This window comes from Primulina tabacum, chromosome 3, assembly GCF_025594145.1.
Source record: "Primulina tabacum isolate GXHZ01 chromosome 3, ASM2559414v2, whole genome shotgun sequence".
In the NCBI taxonomy this organism is placed as follows: domain Eukaryota; kingdom Viridiplantae; phylum Streptophyta; class Magnoliopsida; order Lamiales; family Gesneriaceae; genus Primulina; species Primulina tabacum.
The window spans coordinates 51,230,695-51,247,393 of NC_134552.1; the positions used below are offsets into that span (position 1 = coordinate 51,230,695).

Below are 16,699 nucleotides of genomic sequence, written 5' to 3' on the forward strand. Positions count from 1 at the left end.
GTGTACATCAAGCTCAGAGTGTAGGAGCATCTGGTTCAGTAGCTCAGCCTGAGAGGCAAACTTCATCTGTTCATTCCTTTCAGCCCACTCCTACACAGACACAGCCCAGAGCCAGAGGTAGCCAGACTGTGAGCCAACCTCCCAGACAGCAGGCTCGAGTATTTTCCCTGACTGAAGAATAGGCCCAAGATGCACCAGATGATGTGATTGCAGGTAACTGTTTTCTTTGCGGTTATCCTGCCTATGTATTGATAGACACGGGTGCATCTCATACTTTCATATCTGAGCATTTTGCATTGTTGCATTCATGGCCTGTCGAGTCATTATCTACTGTAGTGTCTATTTCTTCTCCGTTGGGAAGTGGTCTTATATCTGTGACTTCAGTTAGACATTGTATACTACAGTTTGAGGGCCACGAGATTGATTTAGATTGTATTGTGCTTGGGTTAGCAGATTTTGACTGTATTGTTGGTATCGATATGTTAACCAAGTACAGAGCCACTGTAGATTGTTTCCAGAAGATTGTCAGGTTCAGACCAGAGATGACTGATGAGTGGAAATTCTACGGTAATGGTTCCAAATCTCGGATTCCCTTAGTATCTGTTTTGACGATGACTAGATTATTGCAGAAAGGAGCAGAGTGGTTCCTTATATATTCAGTAGATCTACTGAAACCGAGTCCGTCATTGGCAGATCTGCCAGTGGTACGTGAGTTTGCGGATGTATTCCCAGACGAGATTCCAGGGCTACCTCCAGCCCGAGAGGTTGATTTCAGCATTGATCTTATACCAGGTACAGTCCCTATATCTCGAGCTCCCTATAGAATGGCGCCTATTGAATTGAAAGAATTGAAAGAACAGCTCGAAGATTTATTGGCCAAGGGTTACATCAGACTGAGTGTATCTCCTTGGGGTGCTCCGGTATTATTTGTTCGAAAGAAAGACGGTTCGATGAGATTGTGTATTGATTACCGACAACTGAACAAGGCAACAGTGAAGAACAAATATCCATTGCCTCGTATCGACGACTTATTTGATCAGTTGCAGGGATCCTCTGTCTATTCCAAGATCGATCTGAGATCTGGATATCACCAGCTGAGAGTCCGAGATGTTGATATACCGAAGACAGCGTTCCGAACCAGGTATGGACATTACGAATTTATTGTCATGCCTTTTGGTTTAACGAATGCTCCAGCGGTGTTTATGAGTTTGATGAACCATATCTTTCAGAAGTATCTAGATGAGTTTGTTATTATTTTTATTGATGATATTTTGGTTTACTCGAGAAGTGAGACTGATCATGTCGAGCATTTAAGAATTGTGTTGCAGACATTGAGAACAGAGAAATTGTATGCTAAACTGTCAAAGTGTGAGTTTTGGTTGAGACAGGTTGTCTTTTTGGGTCATATCATATCTAGAGACGGCATTTCTGTGGATCCGAGTAAAGTTGAAGCTGTGATCAGTTGGCCTAGACCGACTTCTGTACCAGAGATACGCAGTTTCATGGGTCTAGCAGGATACTACTGACGATTTATCAGAGATTTCTCCAGTATCGCGAAATCGATTACCCAGTTGACACAGAAGAATGCGCCATTTGTGTGGTCTGAAGCTTGTGAGTCTAGCTTCTAGGAGTTGAAGAAACGACTGACTAGTGCTCCAGTGTTGATGATACCTTCAGGTACTGGTGATTTCGTCGTATATTGTGATGCATCTCACAGGGGGCTAGGATGTGTTTTGATGCAGCGAGGACATGTGATCGCATATGTCTCAAGACAATTGAAGCCACACGAGACTCGCTACCCAATCCATGATCTTGAATTGGCGGCCATTGTCTTTGCATTGAAGATCTGACGTCACTATCTTTATGGCGAGAAATTTGAAATCTACTCTGATCAAAAAAAACCTGAAGTATCTATTTTCTCAGTCAGAGTTGAACATGAGACAGCGTAGATGGCTCGATTTGCTGAAGGATTTGAGTGCGAGATCAAATACTATCCAGGAAAGTCAAATGCAGCAGCGGATGCCTTGATTCGAAATGTATGTTCCCTATCCTTATCGACGATAGGTGTTTCGAATATGATTGAAGATTGCTGTTTGTCTGGATTAGCGTTTGATACAGATAGTAGACCACTACGAATTGCTACGATTCAAGTTGAGCCAGATTTGATTTTGAGAATTAAAGCAGCACAAAGAACTGATCAGAATATTCAGAAGTCGATTCAGATGGTCAGATCAGGACATCATTCAGAATATCAGGTACATGATCATATTATGTATGTGAATAACCGTCTTGTAGTGCCAGATGTTTCAGATTTGAAACAACAGATATTGTCAGAAGCGCACTGTAGTCGGGTATTCATCCTGGTGGCAGGAAGATGTACAACGATTTGAAGACACAATGATGGTGGAAACAGATGAAGTCAAATATTGCAAAGTTTGTGTCTAAGTGCTTGAATTGCCAACAGGTGAAGGCCGAGAGAAAAAAGCCCGGAGGTTTACTTCAGAGTTTATCTATTCCTGAATGGAAATGGGATCACATTTCCATGGATTTCGTTACGAAGTTACCACGATCATCCCGGGGCTGTGATGCGATTTGGGTCATTATTGACAGATTGACCAAATCTGCATGCTTTATTCCGTACAGAATGATGTACCGACATGATCAGATGGCCGAGATATATATCAGAGAGGTAGTCAGACTGCATGGTGTGCCGAAGTCGATCGTATCAGATCGTGATCCACGATTCACTTCTCATTTCTGGCACAGTCTGCAGCATGCTTTAGGTACGACATTGCACCTAAGCACTGCTTATCATCCCCAAACAGACGGACAGTCAGAGCGGACTATCCAAACATTAGAGGATATTTTGAGAGCTGTAGTGCTAGATTTTGGCACTAGTTGGCAAGATTCACTACCACTTTGTGAATTCTCGTACAACAACAGCTATCAGACGAGTATCGAGATGGCACCGTTTGAGGCGTTATATGGCAAGAAGTGCAGATCTCCTCTGTATTGGGATGATGTATCTGAGGTACCAGAACTTAGACTTGATATGATTCGTGAAATGACCGAGAAGGTGAAGATCATTCAGAAGAGAATGAAGACGGCGCAGGATAGACAAGCCAAGTATGCGAACATCAGACGTAGACCGTTAGTATTTGAACAGGGAGACAGAGTATTCTTGAAGATTTCTCCGTTCAGAGGCGTTGTCAGATTTGGCAAACGCGGGAAGTTATCTCCTAGATACATCGGTCCGTACGAGATTCTTGAGAAGATTGACGATCGAGCATATCGACTTGCTCTTCCTCCTTCTTTATATGGGATACATGACGTTTTTCATGTATCGATGCTGCGTAGATACATGCCTGATGCTTCTCATGTCATTCAGCCTGATGAGGCCGAGCTTTACGATACACTGAGTTATTTTGAGCAACCATTACAGATTTTGGATCGAAAAGAAAAACAGCTCAGAACGAAGACTATTCCGCTAGTGAAAGTCCAGTGGAGTCGTCATGGCACTGAAGAAGCGACTTGGGAAACAGAATCAGAGATGAGACAGAGATATCCCGAGCTATTTTCATGATGTGAGTATTTATTCAGTTTTGATGATATTGTTTCTGTTATATACTTTGTATGGATTATCTGCGAGTTCGAGGACGAACTCATATCTAAGAGGGGGAGAAATGTAATGCCCGAGATTTTTGTTTGATACATTTGAATTGTTATGTATTATGACTAAAGGCGATGGAAGAACAGACGGGGAGAAACGATGTGCAAAACTTGAATACATTGATAAAGAGAGACCGCACCCGCGCTTAGTATTCTACCGCACCCGCGGTTGTGGCTCCTGAAATGTGGAAGATTTACAGTAGGGTGAACGCACCCGCGGTGAAAATAGGACCGCACCCGCGGTCGTCGATTTTGAAAAATTGGAAGGGGATGCTGTGAGCTGACCGCACCCGCGGTGCTCTGTGCGAGAAATCCACCTTTGATTCTTATGTTGACACATGTCTTACTAAGTATATGTGTAAGCTTCTCTTTAGCACTTCCATCAGTCAAGGACCGAGAGTTTCTCCATAACACAATTCTTCAAAGCTTCTTCATAGCTTGGAATCCTGATTGTGCACAAACCGGTTACCCGATTTTCAATCCGAGCTAAGATTCTTGATTTCCTTATCACAAGCTTCAAGAGGATGTAAGTTGATTAGGCTCTGCTTGGGTGATACTTGTGTGTTGGGAAAATCATGATTTGAGTTATATTATGTGTTCTTGATATTAGGAGGATTATATAATTGAAAACGGATCGAAGAAATAATATCGTATATGATTGTTCTCAATTTCCAGCATAGATATATTCTGAGTTTCTGCAGATTTTGAGATGCTATTGAGTATATTATGTTGGTTATGAGCTGAGGATTATGAATCGTTGATATGTATTGATATTTGAGTTATCGGTATATCGAGAATCCGCCGTTATGCCGTCGAAATGAATTGAAATGAAATATTGGTTCCTATGTATATTGTTGTGTACTAGAGATGGATTATTGATTCGTATATGTGTTGAATTGAGTAGAGATTGATAGAATGCATCTTGAATGTATCATTTCAGAGTTGATATTGACATATTCGACATCGAGACTTCGACTACGACAAAGACTGTGCAACGAAAGGTATAATTCATGTGAATTCGGGAAGATACAACTCGAATTAGATTTGATTTGAGTTTCCCAAAATCACATACTAGATTGTTGTTTATATCTTGTTATGTTTATGTCTTGTTTATAGATTTATATTCAAGCATTTAAGGTATCAGAGTCATTGGCAGATTTGTCAAATTTCTAGATGTTCGGTGTTATCGGCGCATAGGAGCAGATTTACTCCGATTGTAGACATTCGATACAGACAGGACCGAAATCTAGGAATAAGACGTACTGTCACCCCGATTGGGAGGGTAGGTGGCAGACTGTGACGTCTTATTCACCCCGGGATCCCTAGAGTTAGATACGAGTTGAGTCCAAGATCTGAATTGATTTCAGTTGCATGCTTATATTGATTTGGTTTCATAGATTATGGAACCTATTACTATTGATTTTATTCATAATGGTATATTTCATGATTTATATTGTGTATATGCATGTATACCATGTTTTATACTGGGATTTGTTCTCACCGGAGTTTTCGGCTGTTGTTGTGTCTGTATGTGTGCATAACGACAGGTGGGACGGGATCTGGGTCGCGACAGAGATGAGAGATCGAGATAGCATGGAGATTCCGGGCCAAGAAGAAGGACTAGTGATGTAATACTAGACATGTATTAGATCCTAAACACTAGTAGAATACTTGTAGTTGAACATGTGAATGTTATTTGGAGTTCAATAATATGACAACATTGTGTATGGTGTATGATTTATATACATTAGTTTATAATGTTTAAAAGAAATTTTTTTATGACCCACATTTTCTAGCAAAGATCCAATTAATCCCAAAAAGGAATTGAGTTAGAGCCCGGGTCCCCACAATTTTTTTCATCTAGCGAGTGGTTTTTATCTTAATAACTTTTAGGGGTTTCCACGTAAATCTCGGTGTCCAGTTTATTTTTTATTTTCATATTTATTATCTTACATTAGCACACGTGAGACCAATGTGCTCAAAAATAATCTCATCACTAAATCTTTGATTGCGCTAAGTGAATTGATTTCCTTCGACGTTCATATCTTGCATCATACATGAATTAATCAAATGTCTGAAAGTAGACATTTGAGCTATAGAACGCACTTCTCCATCTAATTTTTGATTATCATATAGAATTTCTAAAGTCTACCTCCTCCAACCACGAAAAATGTTGAAATTCACGAAGATTATATAATCGAAGCAGAAGTTCCCAAGAAACATGTCTAAGAGCCGTAACAAGACTACCATAGAAACCAGTAAACCTCCAAACTTTATTCTCATGGGTGGCAATACAGTCCACGTTTCCACGAGAATAAGAACAGGCGATGGTAATATCATACGGTTCATTCCAAAGCAAGACCAACCACCCTTCCTACCTTCACAATGTACTGAAAAAATTCCGTAAAACAAGATCTCCAATAAGCATATTGAGCTTTATATAATTTAGTTTTACAAATAAAAAGCAAAGACATACTATTTTTGGTCAATCGAGGTCGTGACAATCTGCGCTGCCGATGAATCTAAATCTTCACTTGATTCTAATTTGGCGATGACCTTAGTCAAAGACACCTCCCTAAGAGAACCAAGAATTTTCCTCGATTTAGCATGGCTGATGAGACCCATCCATAATTACATTCATTGGCTCAATATTATCATTCTGTAAAAGAAATTGGTCAATTTCTTTCTAATTGATCAATGGATTTTCCAGAGATGTTAAATTATTACTTGGATTTGAGGTAACACCACATGTGCTTTGTTGTTTGCTTGAGATAGTTGAAGATTCTTAACTAAATTAGCAATCTCGTCTGAGGTGAAGATCGTCTCCTAAAACAAATCAGGAGAAAAAAAAAACTGTCAACACAGGATTTCTACAATCACCAAACCCATAGCTGGGTGCCAAGTTTAGGAGAAAATGGTTGAAAACTTTCAAATTTCAAGAACATATTTACATTTCATTTTTATTCATTAAATCAATATAAATAAACTTTTTTTTGTGTGCAAAAAATAAAATAAAATGTGGATAAAGAAAATATAAAATGTGGAATAGGGATGTAATCGAGTCGAGCCGAGCCGAACTTTGAATGTTTGAGCTTGACTTGTTTATAATCGAGCCGAGATCGAGCTTTATTTAACGAATATATTCATGGCTCACGAGCTTATTCAAGCTTTTATCGAACCTAAACGAGCTCATAAATATGAATTTTACATTTAAATATTCATTAAATTCATTAAAAAATAAATTATGCATTTAGAAAAAAAAATAATATTCTTATTAAAATTTGTCAATTTATTATAATAAATAAATTTAATAGATTTTTCTATATATTTATTAATGTGTTAAATCAAAAATTAAATATCAAAATTATTATTTTTCATCTAAGATATTACTTATGAATTTACTAACGAATATGTTCACGAGCTAACGAGCCGAATATCGTAGAACTTGAGCTTGGTTCATTTATCTTAACGAGACTCATTAAACGAGCTCAAATAAACTTTTATCGAATCGAAATTCGAATAGCTCACAACCGATTTGATTCATTTACTTTCCTGACTGTGAATATTTAAATATGGATTCCTTTTGTATTTTGCTGCCGCCCGCATTAGTTGGTATTCTCATAAATCCACTACCCAATTTCCCCTCACTCCGACCCAGTTTCGATTGTTGATTGATTGGAAACATAAAAAAGAAAATAAATAAATTCAATAAAAATTTCTCTGGGCTTCCCTTCCGTTTCGATCTTCGAAAATTAGGGTTTTTTTAATATGCCTTCGCTGTTTTGCTCCAGAATCTTCATCGGAATTTAAACCTCTCTCCACATTCTCAGTATTTTGATTCAAGTTCAGGGTGTTTTCTGTGTTTCGGGTTCACTGCTGTTGCTTTGGAGCTGACACGTACAGGTGCATGTATCTGTATACTCTCGCGTAGACAAAAATGTTCTGGAAGCTCACAGCTCTTTCTGCGTCTTCTCCTGTGAGTCATCAGAGCGAAAATTTGATTTTTGTTGGTATCTTTTTGTTTGGCTCGGATGTCGATTCTGTACTGTTAAATCATGGGGTTATTGAGCTTTTTCATGCTGTTAAATGTATTTTGTTGTTTAGGTTTGGTTGAAATCAAACTGGGATTCATTTAATTTCGTTTGAAGATGATCATGATGTTTTCATGGATTATGGATTTGCGTGTCATGGTTCACGTGTTGAGTTTTTATACAGGAGAAAGGAGGAAGTAATGAATTTGTTACTTTCTTGTTTTACTAATTCTTCATTAACAATTTTTAACGCCTTACTTTTGTTAAAGTCGGTCTTATATTTATTACAGAGTTAATAAAGTATAAAACACATAAATTTGTTAGTCGGAGAAAAACTCATGTGAGTAGTCGATAGATATTCTCGATCCCCTATTCTTTTGTTTCATATTACTAATATGTCATCAAAGAGTTAGCGAGGGCGTTGGATTATGAAATTTAAAGTACTTTACAGCTTGTCATTCATCGTTTCAAGAATTGTACGTGCTTGGTGATGATTAAATCCGTATTTCATGCTTAATTGGACGAGTGTGTCTGAGGTATCAGTCACTCTGTTTTTCTAGTGGAATGTCGGTTCCTCTGTTCATTGGAGTTTGAATTAAGACATTAGCACTGGCTATATTCTGCTACAGATGCTTTCCGGCAATAAAGTAACTGAAGTAGTTAAAACTCCTTTTGGCCATGGCTTGTTGAGAATTTGATCAAAACTACAAATTCATATATTATAATAATTAAAGCCTGGGATAAATAAAAAATGATCACCTAAACCCATATTCCATCTATTCAGGTCGAGTCAGTGTTGGACAAGGAAAATTTTACATTGGAAGAGCTTTTGGATGAAGAAGAGATAATCCAAGAATGCAAAGCATCAAACAGCCGCCTCATAAATTTGTATAACATTTTCCCTTGATTGCTTCCATTGCAGGACCATGTTATAAACAACTTATACATCGTTTCGTTTTTCCTTGTATATCTTGAGTTGTTAATTTCCCATTTAACTTCAAAGTTCTTTGGTTCAGTTTGAGAGATCGACCGCAGGTTGAACATATGCTAAAATATATAGTAGAGGAGGCTGCTGAGAATGCAGACAGCATGCGTACTTTCAAGTATGTGAAATTTAAGCAAATGAATGTTAAAACTTGTGTTGTACTTCTCATATTTTACTATTACTCAGGTATTTATTAAAAAATTGTAAAGTTGATGCGGTAGAACCCATCATATTTGTTTATTTCTGCTCAAAACTTTGGTTTTGTAATGTAGGTTTCCTTTCATTGCCTGCGAAATTTTTACATGTGAAGTTGATTCCATCTTGAAGACTTTGGTGGACGAAGAGGAGGTGGATCATCTTATTCACTAATTGAATCAAACATTACCATATGATAAACTTGGTGCTCAATTTCAATCTGGTTGTATGATGAAAATTTCTATCATGCTGCAGCTTATGAATTTGCTATTCTCTTTCTTGGAACCAAACCGTCCTCACCCTGCATTATTAGCAGGGTATTTTAGCAAGGTACCAGATTGTGATTGCTCTGCAGTCTGCACGTGTGCAATAATTTTTTCCAGGTGTTTAATAATTGGAGTAATTACACAAGTAATTCGTTTAATTAAACTTTTGTGGGTGTTCCAGGTGGTGGTATGCCTCATGGTACGGAAGACTATTCCGCTGATGAATTATGTAAAGGTGAAATCGTGAAACTAAATATAACCTCAATATTATTTTTAATTCATGATAATTTTATTTTTTATTGCCAACCTTCCAAATTTGATGCTTCATCTTCTTGGGCTGGGGATGATGTGGGAACAGTGTTTAAGTTGCATTTTATGTTCAATGCTGTGTCCTGTGTCATAATTGCTAAAACCTTGTTGGAATGCTATCCTTCTGAACCGGATTCAACTCTTGTGAGTCAATGTTTGTTGCAGCTGTCTAAATTTGCTGAAACTTGAGCCTTTGTCTTGTAACACCACCACCACTTGGGTGAAGTGGGCATAAACCTCTCCCTCAAAAGAGAGAGGCATGGGTTCAAACCCATATAAAACCGAAACAATCCCCCATCTCCACCCCACCACCACACCACCCCAATGCTGTAATAAAAAAAGCTTATCTTGTAACTTGGTGCTTCAATTTGTTGACACTGGCTATATTGATAAGTGAAAGCATAACCTGGGGTGGTTTATCTATTTTATTTTTGTAATATGTCCTGCTGTTGAACAAACTAATTTAAAAACAGTAAGAGTAGTTTATTTTTCTTGACTAGGCTATAGGCTTGTATCCCATCAGCATGGGTTGTTCAAAATTTGGGATAGCATGTTTCTTGATTATTGCCTGTTTTTATACTTGTTATCATTCCCTTGTATTGAGGAGACTTTTTATCAATGAAGCTTATGTACACGTCAATTTATGTAGCTGAAAAGTTTCAATCATCTAAATGCTGAAAGTAGAAATTTTTTGAGCTTTCTGTGAAAGTGTATCATACTTAAAAAGGCGATGCTGCAAAAGCTTGAGAATGAGGACATTCTTATCAATTAATTATACCTGCTAACATTAAAAACATGTTCATGCAGCTGATAACTTGTAGCTTTTGTTTGATATTTTTCTTTGATCTGGTTTTTAAAAAAATATGCAGTAGTTATGTCTTGTGGCTGATGGTTATTTCTTGCAGGTTCACCAAGAAGTTTTTGGGCAGCTGGTTGATTTAATTGGTATCACATCCATCATGGAGGTATTTAGTAGTCTAATGGCTATGCAACTATTTTGAATTGAACAGTTTGTTTCTCCAAATCCTCGTGCTAAACTGTGTCAATTGCTAGTTGTAATTTTCTTTCTAATTAGCCTTTTATTATCAGGTTTTGGTACGGCTTGTTGGTACAGATGATCATCTCTACCCCAATTCTCTGGATGTGATGCAGTGGTTGGCTGATAGCAATTTATTGGAAATGGTTGTGGATAAACTGAACGCTTCGGTAAGTTAAAAGAAGTTGCAATATATCTAGAAACTAGATAGGAAAACATTATTGTTGATGTAGTAATCCTACATCGATCTAGTTTTCTAGTTTCAATTGCTTATTGGAAGGTGGATTCGTCTATGATACAGTATCACCACTTACAAAGTTTCATTTATTTTTATCATTTGAGTGTTTTGTCTGGTAAGCTATGTACTCAATGGTTACATGATATTGTTGGTTCCTTTTCAAACTAACTTAAACATATCTAGCCTGTAGCACATTCTGCTGTTAAATATTTGGTTAAATTTTGGATCTTCAGTTATGTTCCTGATACATGATCATAGTTTGATTAACTGCGCAGTGTCTGATATGGGCATGAACGCTTGTAGAAAATTCACTACTGGCTTCCAATGATATGTGTGCTCTGTAATTGCCTTAAGAGAGATTGAGGAATCACTCTATATAGTCTGGTTTTGTGCCACTATTAACTTTCCTGTAAGATGAAAATTACTTTAAAAGTACTTTTTGGTAAAATTACCAGGTTGGTTTTCTGATAACTTGTGCCTTGCAATGTCAGAGTACTCGTATCATGTGTTCTGCCATATCTGTGTTAACTTAATTTGAAATTTATAAATAGCATGATTAGGAAAGTTTGTAGCATATATATTTTTTACTTGAAAGTTTTATATTTACTTGCTATGTGAGCTATATAATTCTCTGATTGCTCATTTGACGACATCGTTATGTATGTGCTATCTGAAACTTAGAGAGTTATTTAATCATCTAGAGTACTCCTGAAGTCCATGCTAATGCAGCAGAAACATTTATGTGCTATCACAGCTTTATAGTTCTCTGATTGCTTATTTGATGACTTTGTTATGTATGTGCTATCTGAAACCTAGAGAGTTCTTTAATCATCCAGAATACTCCTGAAGTCCATGCTAATGCAGCAGAAACATTATGTGCTATAACCAGAACTGCACCATCTCCTTTGTCCATTAAACTATCCAGTCCAAGGTTTGTACAACTCAACTTTATTTTTGTTCAATTTTGGGATCATATTTTATATTTGTATAACTATAAGGAACAATGTTAATTTACTTCTTTTTGTGTGTTTTTCTGTACAGTTTTGTTGCAATGATATTTTCTCATGCACTTGAAGACTCACATTCAAAATCTGCCCTTGTCCACTCCCTATCTGTCTGTATATCTTTGTTGGATTCAAAGAGATCAATTCCGTCTCCAGTATTGTACTTTTTCAGAAGTCAACAAGTGTATGACTCGCCGATACATGTTAACCAAGATACCGTTGGTGCGATGCTTCCGAAACTTGGTGAGTTTGATAAAGTGTTGATGTTCCCCTTGTTAATTCTATCATGTTATGCAGTTGGTGACTTTCTACCATCTTCAGTTACTTTCTTTCGCATACTTACCATTTCGAGAAACAAACCAAAAGAGATTAGTGAATTGATAAGAATTCATAATGATTTTTGCTATGAATATCATGGTCTTGGATTATTTCTTTGGTGTACATGAGTCAAGTTATCCAGCGATGGAGTCAGTTTTTAGGGATTCTTAATGTTTAGCTGATTTTTTGAATTATCCATACAATAAATACTTGATCGGTGGAGGCTTTGTTTTATCATATGATTATTTATAAAAATCAACGAAGAAAGATACATTATACATATATCGAGAATTACGAGTACAATTTTCAACTCAACAAATTGCCAGATATCGGCTGATGGCTTGATTATGTAGCTTGTGAATTTGTTTATGCTGTTTGTAATTATCAACCAACGCCTGTGGCCCTGTTGTAAGAATCTAATTGTTTTGTATGTAGGGGAGCTGCTGATCCTTTTGAATGTTTCATCTGACGAGAAGATTTTACCCACAACATATGGTGAATTGAGGCCTCCTCTAGGAAAATATCGTCTGAAGGTTAGTTGAAATGCTATTGCGATTTGTTGCTCCTAACACCCTCAAAATGTTTTCATGTCTTTGAAATTGTTGGTTACAAGTAGGAGTTGATGAAGTATCAATGCATAAAAACTATTCATGGCTGAAATGTAGTGTGAACGAAAGAGCTTTGTCTGACTGACCAGACTGTAGTTTTAAAATTTTTTTGTAACATGTTACAATTTGGCTCTCAGATTTTTGTTTTAGCTCAGTTCTCTTCCTACGAATAAAGCCAGACACGTGCATGGACAGCTGTACATGTGCCAGTATGATGCCACTATTTTCACGCAAATTTTTATGTTGTATTTTAAATTTGAAAATTGTTCAGCCTACAATTTGTATCGTGGTTCTTGATTGTAGGTTGTTGAATTCTTAGCTGTGCTTCTGAAAACTGGCAATGAAGTCGCAGAGAAGGAGTTGGTCAGCTCAGGGGCAATTCGGAGAGTCCTTGATCTCTTTTTCGAGTACGAATTCTGTTATAAAGTACTCGTACATTTTGACCAGCACATGCAATTGGTAGCCTGTGATGAAAGAATTAAATTTCGTACTTAAATGAGCTTGGAATCAGAAGTTAAGAATGCTACTGTGGTGTGAATTTATTTTTCTTGTGCAGGTACCCGTACAACAATGCTTTGCATCATCACGTGGAGAGCATTGTATGTTGTTGCTTGGAAAGTAAAAAAGTGCCATTCTTGATCATCTTTTCCTAGAGTGCAATTTGGTTGGAAAAATTCTTCAAACAGAAAAACATCCCACGCTTTTTGGCGATGATAATAAGGTAATGTTTCAAGACATGCTTATCAAAGTTTTGAGTTCATGTATCTTGTGCGAATGTTATCCACCTTGTGGGTGGAAAACAGTTCCTTTGTGTTTTGAGGACTAGAAAGGTGACGCTGCAGTTGTGTGCTTAATGAAATAACTAATATGTTCCAAGCATTTATATTCTACTGAAACTTTGAAGTTTGATGTGAGTATTGCTGTAAATTATTATCCTGGTTGCTTCTTATGTTCTTTTCAGCTTGATAATAGGTCTATCATCTATTTCAATTCGTTTCTGATTCGAATTTATCAATTAAATGCAGCAAACTTTGCCAGCTTCTGCAAGGCCTGCTCCTAGAGCCGGTTACTTTGGACATTTGACACGGATATCAAATAAATTAACTCTGTTGGGAAACGATGACACTCGCATCCAAAAGAATCTTCAGGTGGTGCCTACCTTGAAACTCTATCTTAATTTTAAAAATGTCAATGTGTCTTGTCTCATGCAATCTGTTTTGCTCCTTTCAGGAGAATAGAGAGTGGATTGAGTGGCACTCCACTGTCTTACAAGAGCGCAATACGGTAGAGAATGTTTATCGATGGGCTTGTGGGTATGTCTCTTCTCTCTCCCCCTCTTGCTGTAGCTAGCACTTTCATGATCCCAATAAGTAGAACTTTTATAAGTTATATAATTTTTTAGTATGCCTGTGAAGCAATATAATCTCCTCTTTGCTTGCTGAAGTTTGTCCCATTCTGCTAGTCTCTAGTTCTTGAAAATGTCTATTTCTTTCCACGTTTGTAGGCGGCCCACAGCATTGCAAGACAGGACCAGGGATAGTGATGAGGAAGATGTCCATGATAGGGATTATGATGTTGCTGCTTTGGCAAATAATTTAAGCCAAGCATTCAGATATACCATGTATGACAATGATGATGCTCAGGTAAACATTTGCATATAAGGATAAACTTGTTTCAAAGCTTCTACCAAAAATTTACACTAGTGTGATTATTTGAAATCTGTTTTATGGATTTTATCTCTTGGTTGCAGGGTCATGGAGCTCTGGAACGAGCTCTGGAACGTGACAATGAGGTAATGTTGAACCCAACTTACTTCATATTTTGAAGAATGAAAATAAAGTCAGCATTGCAAGAAGTGAAACCTAAGGAGAACTAGTTTTGTCCTTTATGTCTTCCATGTCAATTGAATTTTCTACTCTTGATATTTCTAATGTTGATTAAAATGCAGGATGTCTACTTTGATGACGAATCGGCCGGAGTTGTGATTTCATCCCTGAGGTTGGGTGAGCAAGGGAGGTGTGTTCATGTTCTCATTAAATTTAAGCTCCTCTTATGGATAGCAATACCTCTGGTGCTTATGCGAATGATGAGGAACAGATAAAAATATAGAAAGATGATCGAAAAAATAACAAAGAAAAGTTTATTGCGGGATGCCTCTTTTTCGGGGGCCTGGTTCATTTTTGTTTGATGTATGTTTTTTCTTCACAACAGTTTGTTCACAAATTCCAACTGGTTTGCATTTCAAGACGAAAGAGCTGGTGAAGACGCACCAATGGGTTCCGACATGATGGATGATATTAACCTGAATGGAACAGCGGTTAATGGTAACAGCAGTAGCGATGATGAGGTAGTGGTTGGGGAGGACGAGGATTTGATCAGGAGCAAGGTTTCTGCCAATGATTCATCTAGTTCCGAAGCATATGTTTTCAATGGATTCAAAGGCATAAATTCTTCCGATGGAGGTAACTTGATTTCCCAAAGCAAGAAAATGGACTCCCACAACAACTTGGGAATCTTTCAATTCGAAACACCAAATAATGACAATCCATGTGGAGATAAGTCGTCCCCTGAATGGGTAGCTTGGGGTGAAGCATCTAATGTTCAAGTTGGTGGACCTAGTGTGAACCCATTTGATGATCAAAGTGACATGAACGCCAATCTTGCAGTGAAAGTGAGCGCCTTGCCTGTCAGTCCCACTTCAAGTGGTGACTCTGTAACAAATGGGTCATCCAGTTCCGCATCTTCCTCTGATAGCTCAACTAAATCTGATTCAAGTCAGAAACGGGCTGCACCCTCTTTATTTGAAGAGGATGTCGAATTTGTGGGAGTTGAACCAGAGGGTACGGAAAAGGCAATGGAACAGGCTCTCAAGGAAGGGATTGTAGGGGAAGCGGGGCCGTTGAAATGGAATCTTTCCCCAAAGAAATCAGACAAGGAAATCCAGATGATGGTGGCACGGTTCTGAATGAATTTAACGACTATAACTATTGGAGAGTCGAGCAGGAGCTCACAGTGTTAGAGTAGATATTATATATACGTCTCTCACTTAATTTCATCATCGAACCGAAGGTTGCACTGATCCGCTATGGCAGGCTGCACATCAAACATTTGTACAGTATTTTTGTTTCGATTGGGATTGATCTGATCGATGGATCATAGGCTTACATAATCTGTTGTCACGTTTACTTTTACCAGGGTTTCTTTTCAGTTTTGTCAAAAAGTTTTGTGGGTTCGTCCGATCCTCTCATTGGATAGTTTATTACTATTTTTATCTTACTCGCTCGAGAGAAACGACGAACCCCAGTCGTGCAACATTTCCAGTTCCAACCCCTGTGGATTTGTTCTTGGTTGCCTCTACAATTACTGTAATCAATTAATAATGCGTATTCAGTACAATTATTTGTTATTTCAAGATCAAATAATGCATCTGCTGTGATTGTTTATTTTAACAATGCAACAATATTTTGCTGTGATAATTAGATGTTGATTATGTGTTTTATTTTTATGGATGTTGTGATATTTAAAGTTGACCGATTCTTCATGTTGATCATTTTAAAAAGATGTCATGGGGTTTATAAGCTTACTTGAATTATTATTGTTGGGGTGAAGTATGATAGTTTGACAGACCATTCAACCTATTCGAAATAATATTTTTAATTAGACATATTATTTTTGAAACCTTGTTATCGTTGAAAATAAGAACCGTAAATATTGAAAATCAGTGTGATAATATATGTAATGATATATATATTTTTAGATTATTTTTAAAGAAATTTAATAAATATTTTTCTCAATTTGTGAAGAAAAACATAATTGAGTAGACAAAATTTTATAAAGTGTGTAGTTTAATAATATTGTGAGTTTGAGATTTTTACTTTTTATCGTAAATTTTTACTTTTAACAGTTATTATATTTTTAAAAGGATAATCTTAAAAATAATATTAATATATGGTACAATGATATTTATATAATTATATCCTGAGATTTTGTATCAATATGTGATAAATTGATTTTTTTTTTAAATACATATGATAAGAATA

At 37.0% G+C, this 16,699-nt stretch overlaps 1 pseudogene; it reads left to right on the plus strand.

Annotated features, from left to right (window-relative positions):
• The first annotated feature begins 7,498 nt into the window (after positions 1 to 7,498).
• On the plus strand, positions 7,499 to 16,071 carry LOC142538223 (uncharacterized; annotated as a pseudogene).
• Positions 16,072 to 16,699: the final 628 nt, after the last annotated feature.